This window comes from Sarcophilus harrisii, chromosome 3 (assembly GCF_902635505.1).
Source record: "Sarcophilus harrisii chromosome 3, mSarHar1.11, whole genome shotgun sequence".
NCBI classification, from domain to species: domain Eukaryota; kingdom Metazoa; phylum Chordata; class Mammalia; order Dasyuromorphia; family Dasyuridae; genus Sarcophilus; species Sarcophilus harrisii.
The window spans coordinates 74351839-74367996 of record NC_045428.1 but is presented as its reverse complement, the minus strand read 5'-3'; the positions used below and the strand labels follow the sequence as shown (position 1 = coordinate 74367996).

The window sequence follows — 16158 nt, the reverse complement described above, 5'->3', positions numbered from 1 at the left end:
TGTTCTCTGGATCGGGGAAGCTCTTATGACTCTAGTCGCAAAATCAAAGTGACAGGGTGCAAGGAAAAGGCTACCCATATATCCTGGTCTGCCTATATTGAGAAGACAACTCCTCATTCTTGAACCAATTCCACCTCCACATTGTAGCCTGTCTCCCTAAGCAAAAAGCCACAAGAATCAGGTGATTTCTGCTTAGAATCTGGGAGACAGAGGGGACAAGGGAAGGAGTTAGAGGAGGGGAGGGAGCATGAGACAGAACCAAAGGGGCCGAGGCCAAGCAGAGGTTTTATTTCATGCGAGATTTTCTACTGTTGCAAGAAGTTCAGGTTTCAGAATTCCCGGGGACTGCTTGGCCCCTGATGCCTCGACGTCGTCCGAGACTCCTGTGTCCCAAGTGAAAGTCAGAAGAGCTAAAGGCCCCCGCCCACTATCGTTGAAGGCTAAATTTTCATCCAACAGTTTATGCCCGACTGCGGGAAGCAGTTCAAAGGACAGCCAGTCATCCTGCAGTGCCTCTCTCACAAAGGTGTAGAGTGTGGACAGTCGCTGACGAGCATAGAAGGTGCCCTGGAGGATGTGCCCATTCGGAAAGCGGACGGTAAGAGGATGTAGGTGTACGGTAGCATTTTCCGCTGCTCTTCCTTCTTGCGCATGGCTTTGGGCCCAAGCACACTCAGCCTCTCCGCCTCTCCACCGCGCCGGCCCTTTGCTTCTGCTCCTGCTTGAGCTTCTCGGCTGTGAGGTCGAAGAGGTCCCCAGGTAGGTCGACCTAGGCAACCAGAGGGGAGGGCTTGAAGACTCGTCGCAGGCAGTTCAATTGAGCCCGCACCGGTTCTGAGGTCTACAGGGTGACTTTGTGCTGCTCCAGTTTTTCCACTTGGGCTCCTCCTTACTCAGCACTCTGAGGTATCTTGCCCTGGAATAGAGAGAGTCATCTTCTCAAATCCCATGGCCTCGAAAAACTCGTTGGCCCCTTCTAGGCAGTTGATAAGCTCCTGAAACACTTTATTTTACAACTTGATTTTCCTATATTTCTCCTCTTCTGGGTGAAGATGGATGTTATCTAGATACTTGTCAAATGGTGTTCATCCCCAATTTCACTTTCTCTCGGTTCCTGTTGAACGTATGGATCTTCATGATGGAAGCAGTCACTGGGTCTTTTTTCGAGTGCTTGTTAATGGCCTCTTTCATATAGGCATCCCGTTGGTCTTTTCTCAAGGTGGCTTCAGTGAATGGGTAAGTAAAATAAACCCCAGTCACAGATAGATTTGAAGAACCCTTCTCCTTAGCTATGAGTGCATTTGCTCCACAATTCCACCAACAATATGTCAGTGTCCCAGTTTTCCCACATCCCCTCCAACATTCAACATTATCTTTTCCTGTCATCTTAGCCAATGTGAGGAGATGTGTAGTGATACCTTAGAGCTATCTTCATTTGCATTTATCTGATTAATAGTGATTTAGAGCATCTTTTCGTATGACTAGAAATGGTTTCAATTTCATCTGAACATTGTCTGTTCATATCCTTTGATCATTTATCAATTGGAGAATGGCTTAAATTCTTATAAATTTAGGTCAATTCCTCTCTATATTTCTACATATTCATTTCTAAAATGAAGCCTTTATCAGAAGACTTGACTGTAAAAATGTTTTCTCAGTTTATTGCTTCCCTTCTAATCTTGTCTGCATTGATTTTGTTTGTATAAAAACTTTTAAACAATATCATTATCCATTCTGCAAATTTCAGGGATATGGGGCGCAGGTGTTTCATAGACACCTATAGATTTACGAATACAAAGTTTCAGAGTTGGGTAGGGAAAATGAGGAAGAGGAGGCCTTAAGTGGCACTGCTGGATCAAAGGGGCCATAGTTCCAAATTTCACTCCAGAATGATTGGATCAATTCACAACTCCACCAACAGAGCATGAGTGTCCCAGTTTTCCCACATACCCTCCAATAGTTATCATCATTTTTTTTCTTATCGTCCCAGTTAATATGATAGGTATGAGATGAAACTTTAGAATTGTTTTAATTTGCATTTCTTCAATCTATAGAGATTTAGAACATTTTTATATGATTGTTGATGGCTTTAATTTCTTCATATGAAAATTGCCTTTTTATACCTTTGTACCATGTATCAATTGGGGAATGACTTGTATTCTTATAAATTTGATTCCAGTCTCTAAATATTTTAGAAATGAGGCCTTTATCAGAAACATTGGCTATAAAAAATGTTTCCCAATTTTTGCTTTTCTTCTAATTTTGGCCACATTGGTTTTGTTTTGCAAAACCTTTTTTAATTTGACAATCAAAATTATCCATTTTGCATTTCATAATGTTCTCTATTTCTTATTTGGTCATAAATGTCTCCCTTCTTCAAAGATCTGGCAAGTAAACTATAACTCATTTATGGTATCATCTTTTATATTTAAATTTTGTACTCATTTCTACCTTACCTTGGTGTATGCCTACTTTCTGCCATATTTTCCCCAGTTTTCCAAGAAATTTTTGTCAAATAGTGAGTTCTTATGCCAGAAGCTGGAGTCTTTGGGTTTATCAAACAGTAGATTACTATAGTCATTTGCTGTTGTGTCAGATTGGGCTGCTGGGTATTCCCAAAGGAACCTGATTCTTATAATACTAATCCTTATAGTAGCAGGAATAGCAGCAATAGCTATAGTCTACTGAGGCCTCATAAGAAATACAGACATATTAAGTCCCGGCTAGCTCCCTGGAGGCCTCAGGATCATCCAAAGTCAGGATAAATTAAAGTCCTTGGTCTTTAGGGGGAGAAGTGAAGGAGACAGACCACGAGGCTCCTGGATTCTAGAGTCCAAAGTCACCAACTTCTCTCCTCCTCATCCTGCTGCAAAGTGAGTCTCTGACCTCTGTCACCCCACCCTCTAATCCTTGCCTACTATTATCTTAACATTGAACCTGCATCAACTGTGAGAAGAGCCATTTTCCCATATGTATGCTAATAGAATCATTGTCTCATATCGAATAGGTAATTTGCCTTAAGTGCTCGGTTGTCCCATTCAAGCATACCCTTTTCAGTTTTCAGCCCTTTACACAGACACCCAATTAAAAATTAACTTTCAGTGAATGTGATGTTATTTTTCTTATCTATAAAATGAGAGGCAATGCGTAATAATGGATACAGGAATAATCTTGAATGAGGCACTGTGGTATAATGCAGGGCTTCTTATACTTTTCCCACTCAAAACCTCTTTACACCTGAGAAATTTTTATCTAACCCCAGGTATATAAAATAGATATACAAATAAAACATTTGCTGACAATAAACCATAATTTCATATGAGATCCCATATTGGGTTGTAAACCACAGTTTAAGAAAATGAAATGTAATGTATAGAGTTAGCCTTAGATGAGAGGCAGCATTGCATAATGGTTGCAAAGCTGGTCATGGAATCAGGAGGAACTAGATTCAGTTCTCACCTCAGATGCACATGTGCAGAAACAGGTGACTCAGCAAGTTATTTAATGTCTCACTGTTATAGGCAACTCTTTAAGGCGTGTATTTTGAAGAGATGGTGCTGATCCATAATGGTAGTTTCCTCAGCTGGGATTTCCCTATATCAATGAAATATTAGACTACTTCCAATCCTTATCCCACCTATTAAATTAAGGAATTCGACTAGAATAGTGAAGTAGAAAGGGCTTTGTATTTGGAGCCAGAAGCCCGAGTTCAGATCCTGGATTTGTTAAATGCTATTTGCTATGAGCTTGGTCACATCACTAAAATCTCTGTAAGCTACAGTTTCTTCATCTACAATGAACTAAATGGACTGAGAGCTTACAGTCCTCCAGTAAGATTCTAAATTTCTAATTTGGTATTTTTGCAATGATTAGCAGTTTTATTCTCTTTGAAGCCTTACTTTTCTTCTGTTTAATTTTCTAAACTTCTTTCTAACATAAGTAACTTTTTTCACTATTCATATCCTATACTCCTAGTGTTTAAAAAAATTCTAGTTCTCTTGAATCTATCACTCCATGATCTTCAACATTAGTGCTTTTGTATTGCTCAGTAGCAAAAGTGAGTAAATAAACCCCAAACCAAGCAATGAATGATGTGATTTGTCTTTGAATTATTATGGTGGAATGATGCAGAGGAAGAGCTAGGAATCACTATCTTCAAGAAAGCTGATCTTCACCATTGATTATGAAAAAAAATACATTTCTATCATGTATTCATAAACTCTATAAAGATATCCTTTGTTCTGATGTCTCCTCTTTTTGATCCTCCTCATTCTAATGCCTCTTACTTTCCACTCCTTTTTCTTAAATAGAGGGAAATGTCTTAGATAGGAATTGGGAAAGGTTTGAAGATCAAAGAGTAATAAGTATATAAGGGTTTGAAACAGAGGAGAAAGTTGAAAAGAACTGGACTTTCTTTTTATATCTCTTTCTGGTCCTTAGGAAGAGATGACCCTTTTATTTATGAAGGCTGGCCAGTCTAGTTGTGACCTTGAGCCCTATCTTTATCACAATATCTGACACAGAGTAAGCAATCAATACCAAGGATGGAATACTAGGTATGGAATCAGAACACCTGGTTTCAAATATTTTCTTCGGATGCTTATTGCCCAAATGATGTTAAGTATTAAATTCCTTAGGCCTGAGTTTTCATATCATTAAAGTGAAGGAGTTAGACTAGATATCATCGATTTCTCTTCTAACCGTAGAGCCAAATAGTAAAATATTTGTATTCCATGCTTTCATGGAATAATGTTGTTTGTAAAGAGCTTTGCAGTTTCCTGAATTCACTCCAGCACTCTTTACTCTCCTCTTCAAATGTAGACACAGTTAATTTTCCATCTGTACTGTTTTTTTCCCAGATATGAGTCCTGTTGTCCTGTTGGATAGTTCTATATGGTTTCTATCCAAATGAATGTTGAAACTTGGCAATAGGCATTCTTCATTCACTTGGACTTTTCTGTGGTGATGACTAGGCTAAATGCCTATGAAGGATTATGGCTCTGTTTCAGGGAACTTTGCATTATCATGGGGCTTGATTTGCTCAGCATTAAATCAGTAAGCATTTATTAAACACTTACCATGTGTCAGGCACTATGCTAAGTGCTGGGGACCCCAAAAAAGCAAAAACCATAACCATCCCTTGCCTTCAAGGAGCTTACAATCTAATCAGAAAGACAACATGCAAAGAATTATGTACAAGTAAAATATATACAGGAAAAAATGGAGGTAATTTCAGAGGATAGGCATTAGTAGTGATTCTAAAAGCTTTTTGTAGAAAGAAGGTAAAACCCTTTGCTAAAAGCAAACACTTGATAAAGGCCAGAAGAAAAAAAGAATAAGGGATTGGAAAGAAAAGCATTCCAGACAAAGGGGACAGCTAAAGAAAATGTCTGGACTTGAGATGGTATGTCTTGTTAAAGGGGTCAGCATCATGGATCATATAGTATGCCAGGGGAATAAAAGGTAAGAAGACTGGAAAGGTAGGAAGGGATTGAGGACCTTTAAAAGTGAAACAGAGCATTTTATATTTAATCCTGGAAGTGATTGGAAGCCACTGGGATTTACTGATTGGATATATGACTTAGTAGATCTGCACTTTAGCCAACAGTTTGATAGCTGAGTGGAGAATGAACTGGGGTTATGGAGAGAGGGGGCAGAGAGACCAAATAGCAGGCCATTACCAAAGTCAAGTCAGGAATTGATAAGGGAAATTGAATCAGAGTGGTGGCAGTGAAGGAGGCAAAAATTATGACTATATGAGAAACTTTTCAAAGGTGGAATCTATTTTTAGCAAAAGATTAGACATGGAAGGATGAGAGTAAGAATAATGCCTTTTTGGTTGCCAGTGTAGGTGACTGGGAGGCTGATAGTGCCCTTTACAATGATAGAAAAGCTAGAAAAACAGTAGGATTTTTGGGGAAAGATAATGAATTCAGTTTTGGACATGTTTGTTAAGTTTAAGATATCTTTGAGGTATTGAATTCAAGATGTCTGAAAAGCAGTTAACGTGAGACTGAAGGTCTGCAAAAAGGTGAGAGCTGAACAAAAGTAGATTTGAGAATCATCATCATAGAAATGATAATTAAATCCATAGAAACATATGATATTACCAAATCTGCTAGTATGAGCAGGAGAAAAAAAGATGTAACCAGATCCCTGGGGGGTATGAATAGAAAATGGGCATGGCCCTGATGAAGATTCGGCAAAAGAGACTTAAGTCTTTCTGACTATGAGGTCTATGTTCTTCCTCTCAGCCACATTTCTTCCTTAGAAATTGCAGTCAAGAAGAATAATGGTTGAGAAAAGGCTATTGGATTTGACAATTAAGAGATCCTTGGTAACTATGGGGAGAGAGGGAGAACAAGAGGAAGCCGAGGGTGATCGAAAAGAGGGAGGGAGAAGGTAAGGGGAAAGAGAGAGGAGGATAGAGAAAAGGGAAAGGGGAGGGGAGATGTTAGGTTAAGGTTTATGAATTTGTTCTTACAGAATGATTTGTTCCCACAATAAGACCTGAGACACCACATTGTATGAAAATGTTTAATAATAATAAATTATATAAAAAAGGAAAACAGGAGTCAACAATACAGTTCTTACAACAAAAGCACTTAAGACATCCTATGATTAATATAACTATCATAATGTAAAGTGACATATAGACCAGGGGAGAAGAGAAGAAAGAATACATCACCAAATGGGGGAAGCACCAACATTGCAGATCTATGTTTAGGGAATCCCGGAGTACAACCCTGCAAGTCCCTACCAGGAGGGTCCCACACAGAGAGTCCTCTCCAAGGGTGAGATTCCAATTTGTGGATTAGCCTAATGTGACTTAAATAACCCAAGGAACCCAAGGAACCCAAGAGATTCCAATTTGTGGATTAGCCTAATGTGACTTAAATAACCCAAAGAAGGTTACGTGCCCTCGAGGATAACTTCACCTTCCTGACCAAGTCTAGAAAGGGCAACCCTGCCAGAACCTGTCAAAAGTGAAAGAATTATTACTTGAGTGGCTACATAGATAATGATTCCTTGGTGGATCTGGCCATACTCCATCCAGGATGTTGTTCTGTAAATTATGTTTGTTCCCAGGGCTATCCAACAATCGTGTAACAGGGATGAATAATATTCATTATACTGTAATTACTCCATGGACACAGAGGGATACTGAGGGCCAAGGCCTACAGAATCTTATCCTTATAACTATCTTTCAGGAGGGGAGAGTGGAAAGTGGAAAGGAAAAGGAGGAGCAGAGGAGGAAGAGGGGGAATAGGAAAGAGGAGGGGGGAGAAGGAGGGAGATAAGGAAGGAAGAGAGGAACAAGGCAAGGGAGAGGAAGGAGGAGGGAGATGGGAAAGGAGGCGGAGGGGGAACACACAGTCATTCAAGGAATTTATTTTTGGTATCTTGGACATAGGTGCTTCACAAACATTAGCTGCATTGAATTTCTTGAATTAGGAAACTGAATTGATTTCAAAGTAATCAGAGCAGAGAAACTTAGAAGAAATTGGAATTGGATTCCCATTAAAAATTGAAATAAAATATCTTTAAAAGGAAACATTTTTGGTGGGATGTTAGAGGGAGTGTTGATCATGAGAATTAAGTGAAAAAGTTTTTCTGTATAAAATCTGGTCTTTACTAACTGAAATAGAAAATGAAAATTATACCTAGGGTTAAACTACAAAACAAAACAAAACAAAACAAAAAACACTTCTCCAGTTTGTACATCTGCAAGTGGTAGGTATCCCAGGGGCCAAAAGAGACTGAGGGCTCATTGTTAATTCACTCTTCACTCAGGCCTTGGTTGTGGCATTTGCATAGAAAACAGGACACAATTTGGGCATGAATAACAATGCACCTGGAAGCAGTTATTATGGCATGATTTGGCTGTTCTCTCTGCCCCAAGTGTTATTAAGAACACTCCAGGGAGCTTCCAGGAGAGAATGTGCCAAAGGGCTTCACAGCAAAACTGCCAGAGATATTTCATCGCAAGTGCTTCAGGGCTTTTTCACAAAAGACTAAGCAAAGCAGGAAGAAAGGGCCTGTTTCTTACTCATTTATAGAGTAATGATTTATTGAAAGCTCTTTTCAGCTACTTCTCCTTATAACTAGTGCCACTTATTATGGAGATCTGGTGCTCCAACCAGAGGAAGACAACTTCAAGTAGAACAAATGAAGCCCCTAGGTCAAAGGTGAAAGCAAGCTCAGCTGTGAATGTGTCTAATGATGAAAGCAAAACGTAATTCTCTAAAGATGAATACTGCATAGGAACTTGGAATGTAAGATCTACAAACCAAGGTGAGCTGGAGATGGCAAAATTAAACACTGAAACCTTGGCTGTCAATGAATTTAAAAGAATGAGGACTGGTGAATTTAATTCAGATGATCATTGCATATACTAGTGTAGGCAAGAACTTTTCAGGAGAAATAGAGTAATCCTGATACTCAGTAAGAAGGTTAAAAAAAGTATTACTGTGATATGATCTCAAAAATAACAGAAAGATATGTTGGAATCCAAGGCAAGTCATTCAATATCACAATAACACAAATCTATGCTCTAATCACTGCTGCTAAAGAGGCCAAATTTGATTAGTTCTTTGAAGACCTACAACATTTCTAGAAATAGCAGAAAAAAGATGTCATATTTATCATTGGGGATAAGTAGGAAATCAAAAGATAATTGGAATAAAAGGCAAATTTGGCCTTGGAGTATAAAATGAGCAGGGCAAAGAATAATAGTTTTGGAAAGATAATTTGCTAGTTATAGCAAACACTCTTTTTCAGCAACCCAAAAGGTAATTCCACATATGGACATCACCAGATGGTCAATGTTGAAATCAGATTGATCATAATCTGTGGCCAAAGATGGAAAATCTCTTGGACAGCAAGGAGTTCAAATCAGTCAATACTGAAAGAAATTGATTCAATCTATTCATTGGAAGGTCAAATAGTGAAGTTAAAGTTTAAATACTTGGGTTATATAATGAAAAGATAAGAATCATTGGGGAAAATCCTTCCAATCTGAAAGGATTCATATTCCCTGAGGCACACAGGAAGGACTTTGATGAGGAGCAACTTAGCCTTATAGTCTCACGTGGAGGTCTTGGGAAATCTCACGTTTTGTATTTAGTCAGACAGTCAAGCATGATGTTAAGTCCCTGAGGTTAAATTTCCCCTATAAATCTGTCTATGGCCATGACATCTTTATTGAATCTCTCTAGGGGTTAGCCCATCACAGTATTCTTCCTCATGGTGTCTTTCCTCTCTCCCCTACCCCATCTGTCCTGGTGTCTTTCCCTTTGTTATAGCTAACTAAGTTTTTGCTATAGAATTTAGCTTACCAGTCAATGACATATTTCCACACCATCGTATATTCCCTTTGTCTTAATTGTGAGTTCCACTAGGGAACTTGTCTTTTCCATTAATTGTTAAAGCCTCTTTCCTTTCTAACTATATGCTTTCCCAAATCTATCTCATATTTATCACTCCTGGTATCTATTTTACCTCTTCACTTGTTTATTACCTCCTCATAAATTAAGGTCCATTTGGCAATAAGAAAGTCATTGTAAATTCTTCACATGTGCCTTTTGCCTTGTATTTTGAACTAGGGACGGTGCTCTGAAACCTATCATTTGGTACCAGACTTTTATCTCATCATACTGACCTAGATTTAAAATGTATTTTTACCTGTTTTACTATATTTTTATTTATTTTATTAAATATTTCCCAATTACATTTTAATCTGGTTCAATCAGAAAGGATGTGTTCTCTGATATTTACAGCCCTGCTACATATTTGACATTTCTGTATTAGATGGCCATTATGTTTTAAAATTATTTAGTATATACATTAACTTATTTAAGCCTCATAGCAATACTATGTCAGGTGCTAATATTATCCTCATGTGAAGAAACTGAGGCTGAGGGGGTTTAAGTGACTTGTCTAATTTGAAGCTTCTACAAATCTTTCCCCTTTGCTAGGGAATCGAAATTGCCTGCTTTTCTGTACTCAGATGTCTGAGGATTAGTCAAGAAAATTTCCAGTAAATTTTAAATTTAAGGTGGTATCTTTGAAACAGGTTGTGTTCCCTTTAAACTGTATTTCCTATTGATCTGTGATTCCTTTCAGATTCTCAGCCCCTCCTGGGGAAGACATATCCTCCAAGAAGCCAGAGCCTTTGATTCAATTAGAAATCCTGGTCAAAAAACATCTCTTTTTAGTGTTGTTAATTCCAATTGGAGAGCCGGCTGTCCTAGCCCCCACTGGGTCTGACCTGCTCCGGCTGTCCCAGCCCCCACCAAGACACCCAATATAATAGCTTCCATCAACTAAATAAAGTCTTTGCAGATGGATCTTGGTAACTCCTTTTGCTGCCAAGACTTTCTATCCACTGAGAACTGTATTCTCAATGCAAAACTCCATTTTCCATAGATCTGCCACTATAGAAGTCAGTATCTTGATGAACTGATTTCTATCTAAACAATAAACTTTCATTTTGCAACTAATAATTCAGGAATGAGTGAATTCTTTCACTCCTAAAACCTGTAGCCGATTTAAAGGGGATTCTTAATAACTCTCTTATAGCCAGTAACCTCTAGACTACCAGGAATCTAGATCACTCAAACAGCATCATCTTTATGCTTTGACTAGTTTTACACTGATGAACTGACCTGTTTTTAGATTCACACTTACACTAAGTTAGGAAAAAAGTGTTTTAGTCAGCAGCTAAATGACCTCACTTTAACTTTGTTAAGTTAATAAAGAAATTGTAACTGATATAAAATGTAAATTGCATTAAAGAGTAGTTAGTAGAAAGAATACTGGCTAGAAAGTCAAAGAGGCTATATTTAAATTCCCCTTCTGACATTACTTTTCTGTTCACAAAATTATTTAATCCCTCTGGCTTTAGTTTATTTTTTTAAAAGGGGGGATTAAACTAGCTGGATTCTGAAATGTCTCCCAGTCCTTAATTTATTATCATATGATCATTGAGATTAGCTCAAGGGCCTCTTTGAGAAGAAGGCATGATGCAGGACAGGTGGAGACTTTGATTATTGAATTTTGAAGTTCGTTTATTGATCTAAGAGCCAGGGTTTATATACTTTTTATACTAATGTTGTAATAATACCATGTATCTCTAAGTTGCATAATGTAAATCCCATTGTTACATTGTAGCTAGATATTAATATTAAACAGTAACTAGCTATAACAATTTGTGTACAACATAATCATAAACTATCTAGTTTGTGATCGTTTGTTTCTGTCCCATGCATTCATCACCAAAGTTATATTGAATTTATATCAAATATGTTTTCTTGATTCTTACATGTTCACATAGGTAACCTCCTGATTTATTATATTATATCTTTGTGTTAGCAGCACTTGTTTTATCTAATAGTTCAACTTGTCCTATTCTCAACGCTGGCTGTGGAAGAATGGCAAGCCTGCTGCACACATCAATCCACAGCTGCACAGAGATTATGTTAACCTTTGCCTAGCTTTTTAGGAGATCTGTTTTTTGCTAGCTTTCTACAGATCATAATTATCATCTCTATTGCAGAGTCCTGGGTCACAAGGTGGGATGGGCAGAGAAAGTTTGAAATACTGAAAAGATTACGCCCCAGGGCAAGCAGGGAAGGGCATCAACAGGGATCACCTCAACCTTACAATCCCACTCCTGTGGAGGTTTTGTATCCACCTTATTATATCCAATCAGAATATGTCAAACCTCTGAGGTTAAATTTCTCCTATAAATCTGTCCATGGCCCACATCATCTTTTCTGAATCCCTTTTGTGTAGAGGGCCACAAATAGTGGGGAACCCTGGGTGAGATATAACACCCTGTAGTCCAGTAAGGAACTCTGCTGACAGTGTCTGGTTTGGCTTCTCATTTCCCCCCCTCTCCAAGGTCACCTCCAAGTTCCTGAGAAGTCAGGGGGTGAGACAACCTGTGTTGTACTTGAAACAGAGTAATGCTGATGTGGCAAGGAAATTCCTGCACACAATAGCAAGTTGTTTATATGGTCCTATATGGACAGTATCCTATAGTTAGGGCATGTGCACTATCCTATCCATATGTTAGTATATTATGTAAACATAGGGTACATAAGGTTGAAGAATTTTTGAATAAACGGACTCCTGTTTGGTCATCCTCGTGAATTCTGTCTCATCACTCCTTACCCCAAATCAAGAATTGAGCTGATACTGAAGTCCTCTCATGAGCAGGTCCAGACACCTGGGTCAGCCCACTACATGTTCCATCTCATGCTATCTTTCTTCCCATCCCCTCCCGCATGACTCATGGTATCTTTTTTCTCACCCATCTCCTAAGCCTCATGGTATCTTTCTCCTTGTTATGTCCTCCATCACTTAAATCTAATTCACTTGCATGTCATGATATCACCTCCTTAATGCCATGGTCCTTTTCAAGAATGAAGCACAAACAACAACCTTTTCCTTGTTATGCTTACTGACTTTTAGGGTACTAAACTCTTCTATGAATTTAGTTTGTCAGTTAATGATGTACTCTCCCCTCATGGAGTATTTCCTTTCTCCTGGTTAATTGTGAATTCCACTAGGGACTTTGTCTTTTCCATTGTTAATTGTTAAAAACCTCTTTCCTTGCTAAGTATATGTTCTCCCAAATCTATTACATAGATACCATTCCTGTTGCACCTCTTCATTTTGTCTGTAATTTCATCTCATAGGATTTGACACCTCCTCTTGGCAAAGGAGAAAGGCCATTGTGAATTCATCATATAACTGAACCCCAACATTTAGTGTGTTTCAACTGCTCTCCTCAATCACATCACCTACTTAGGTCATAGATGTAAGGCTGTGCTGGTCACATGTATGTATTAAAGACAGGAGGAAGATATTGGCCTTAACTTTTGGATTTTTGTTTTTAATAACATTTTTGTGTCATATGATCTGAAATATTTTTATATTCCTAAAAATATTCAAAGGGTCTTCCAAAATATTCAGCTCTGTGGGTTTTGTTTTTGTTTTTGGCAGAAACTATCTTAAAACAGGTTTTAGAGCACATGATCCCCATAAAAAAATAAACTTAGAAGGAATTTCTAATCCTAAATCACAGTGAAGACTCTGATTAAGATCCTGCCTTTAGTTAGCAAATCAAATGCACAGAAGAGATTAAATACCATGCAAGATTAATATTAGCTAAGTATGATGGCATCATTAAAATAATCTGAGTTGTTTATGCATGTCTTCTGTATATATCTACTTTTCCCATTGATGACTGTGTCTTTGTGGAAGAATGTGCCCAAAGTTTATGGTAAAAATATTTTAGTGGAACTTTTCTTGCCATACTATTTTATTAAATGCTTTGATTTGAATTGTGTCTCCTTGCTGACTAGAAGAACACATCTAAAGGGATTCATGAGCTGTGATTTTTGAGCAGATTCAGATGAATGGCATGCTTTGAAACTATTCTATTTCTTATGCTAAGCTTGCCACATATGAACTGGAGGATACCCCATGAGCCACACAGGAATATTTTATTATCTATAATTTAATTATCCTAGAGTCTTATTGTGAGCCTTAAATTAATTTTCAGTTGCTCCCATGAGATGTATTGTAAATATACTAGTTTCGTGAAATGAATCTTAATATCTTTGTTACTGTAAGAGGAAGTACTGTAGAATGTATATCTATTTCTAGTAAAAAAAAAATCTATGAGCATTATATTTACTAAAGAGCTTCTTAAACAGTTTCTATTTGTGGTTTTCTTTTCTCTCTCCCCCTTATTCCTGTCAAAATTCAGTACATGTCATAAATAGGTTGTGGAAAAACTATTGGGAGTTGTCAAAAGCAGCTCTCAAATTTGTCAAAAACAAGAGGTGAGTCAAGGGAGCACTAAGAGAATATTGGACGTTTGTCACTCATGCTCCATAATATTGCAGAGCCCTGACTGTTATGTCAGAGAATGGAAGATATATACATACAAGCTATCATGCAGCTTAGGTACAGGAATAAGCCAACTTGCTACCAAATAATGTGCTTGCTTGTTGCTAAAATGCTTTTGTATCTCTGATCTCCAAAGGAATTAAAGGTATTGCTTATTCTTTGCTTCCAAACATAGGACTTTTGATACTTTCTCACCCAATTCTTCCCAAGACTTCTTGAGAACCTTATCTCTGGCTTTTAAGATCTCTAACTACATGAAATACTCAGTTGCTCTAGGGTAAAGGAAAGTTCTGGACATGGAATTAGAAGATTTGGGTTTGATTTCCAACTTTTCCATTTATAATTAACTTTCTTTGTAGCTTTGAACTAGTAATTCTCTTTGATTTTCAGTTTTCTTAACTGTAAAATGGGGATAAAAGTTATGCATTTAAAGTGACATCTTATTATTCCTCCTGTTTGTCCTCTCTCTCCTTTAACCCCTTTCCTTCTCACCGGTGTTTCAGTGATCCTAACACCACAAATGGGTGCCTTTTAGATTGCGAAATGACTTGCAAATTTTGTTCCTTACTGAAAGTCTCAATTTAGTAATTTTGTCATTTTATGCATTGCTATAATTACAGATTCAGATTTTCTTGTTCTTTATAATTACATTGATTTGCTACCCTTTGGTTTGTCCAAAATAGCATTATCTTTATAAAAATAAAAAGGAAATGATTAATTAATATTTGGGCTTGAGTGCTAACTAATGCTTTGGATTTTTTCACTGAAAATACATATGATAATACATATTTATGGCACATACTTATAGGCAATTCAAAAAGCACTAAAGCTTTTATTTGATTTCTCAAGTATCCCCTTAAGTTCTTACTATGACTTTAAAAAACAGGCAGGAAAAGAAGTATTCTAAACAAAGATTGCAGAGCTTTCAGAACAGTTTTTTCTCAGGGTTCTCAATGGGATAAGTAAAGGCCCAAATGACAGGATTGTCTTAGCCTGATTTAAAGATAACCTTTAAATGATCTTACTTTCAACTGATTCAACTTTATGGACACATAAATATTCACCAGTAGTTCATCAAAACTCTCACTCTTTGTAGGGAGATTTGAAGTATCCAGGAAATGAAAAGGATGCTAAATGTAATAACTCACTAGGACTCCTTCCCGGAAGTATTTAAGAGCAATTGTTACTGATCGCTGTATCCCTTAAATTTACTTCAGAGTTATTATTCTTACCTATTATTCTTACTGATGGGATGATTAAATAGCTAGAGCTTGAAAAAGCTTATAGGGAAAATTATCTAGAAACTAGTACTGTGGTACTTGTCTTTGCTATTTTAAACAGCTTTTATTTCTCCCTTTTCTTTTCCCCTTTTGTTATTCTTCTTGTTATGGATTAAATGTTTTAAAGAAAGTAAATAAGTTGTTCGCTTGAAATAGTACTTTTTTCCTTTTAAAATTGTTTTGTAAATGTGGAAAGATAATTTTATATTAGTTTTGTGACTCACTGCCTATTGCCTTCCAAAACGCTCACATCAATCTACATTCCCACAAACACACTTGCTTTCCCACAGCCCTGATAAAAAATGTTTTTCAAAATCTCTAATTTTGTATAAGGGAAGGAACAAACTGGAAAACATTTTTACAGTTAAAGGTTCTGATAAAGGCCTCATTTCCAAAATATAAAGAGAATTGATTCTAATTTATAAAAAATCAGGCCATTCTCCAATTAATTGATAAATGGTCAAAGGATATGAACAGACAATTTTCAGAAGGTGAAATTGAAACTATTTCTAGTCATGTTATAAGGTGCTCTAAATCACTATTGATAGAGAAATGTAAATTAAGACAACTCTGAGATACCACTACACACCTGTCAGATTGGCTAAAATGACAGGAAAAAATAATGATGAATGTTGGAGGGGATGTGGGAAAACTGGAACATTGATTCATTGTTGGTGGAGTTGTGAACAAATACAACCATTCTGGAGAGCAATCTGGATTTATACCCCCAAAGTTATCAAGCTGTGCGTATCCTTTGATCCAGCAGTACTACTACTGGGCTTATATCCCAAAGAAATATTAAAGAAGGGAAAGGGATCTGTATGTGCCAAAATGTTTATGGCAGCCCTTTTTGTAGTGGCTAGAAACTGGAAAATGAATGAATGTCCATCAATTGGAGAATGGTTGGGAAAATTGTGGTACATGGATGTTATGGAATATTATTGTTCTGTAAGAA

At 37.3% G+C, this 16158-nt stretch overlaps 1 pseudogene; it reads right to left on the bottom strand.

Moving 5' to 3' along the window:
* Nucleotides 1-291: 291 nt before the first annotated feature.
* Nucleotides 292-2962, bottom strand: LOC100915073 (annotated as a pseudogene).
* Nucleotides 2963-16158: the final 13196 nt, after the last annotated feature.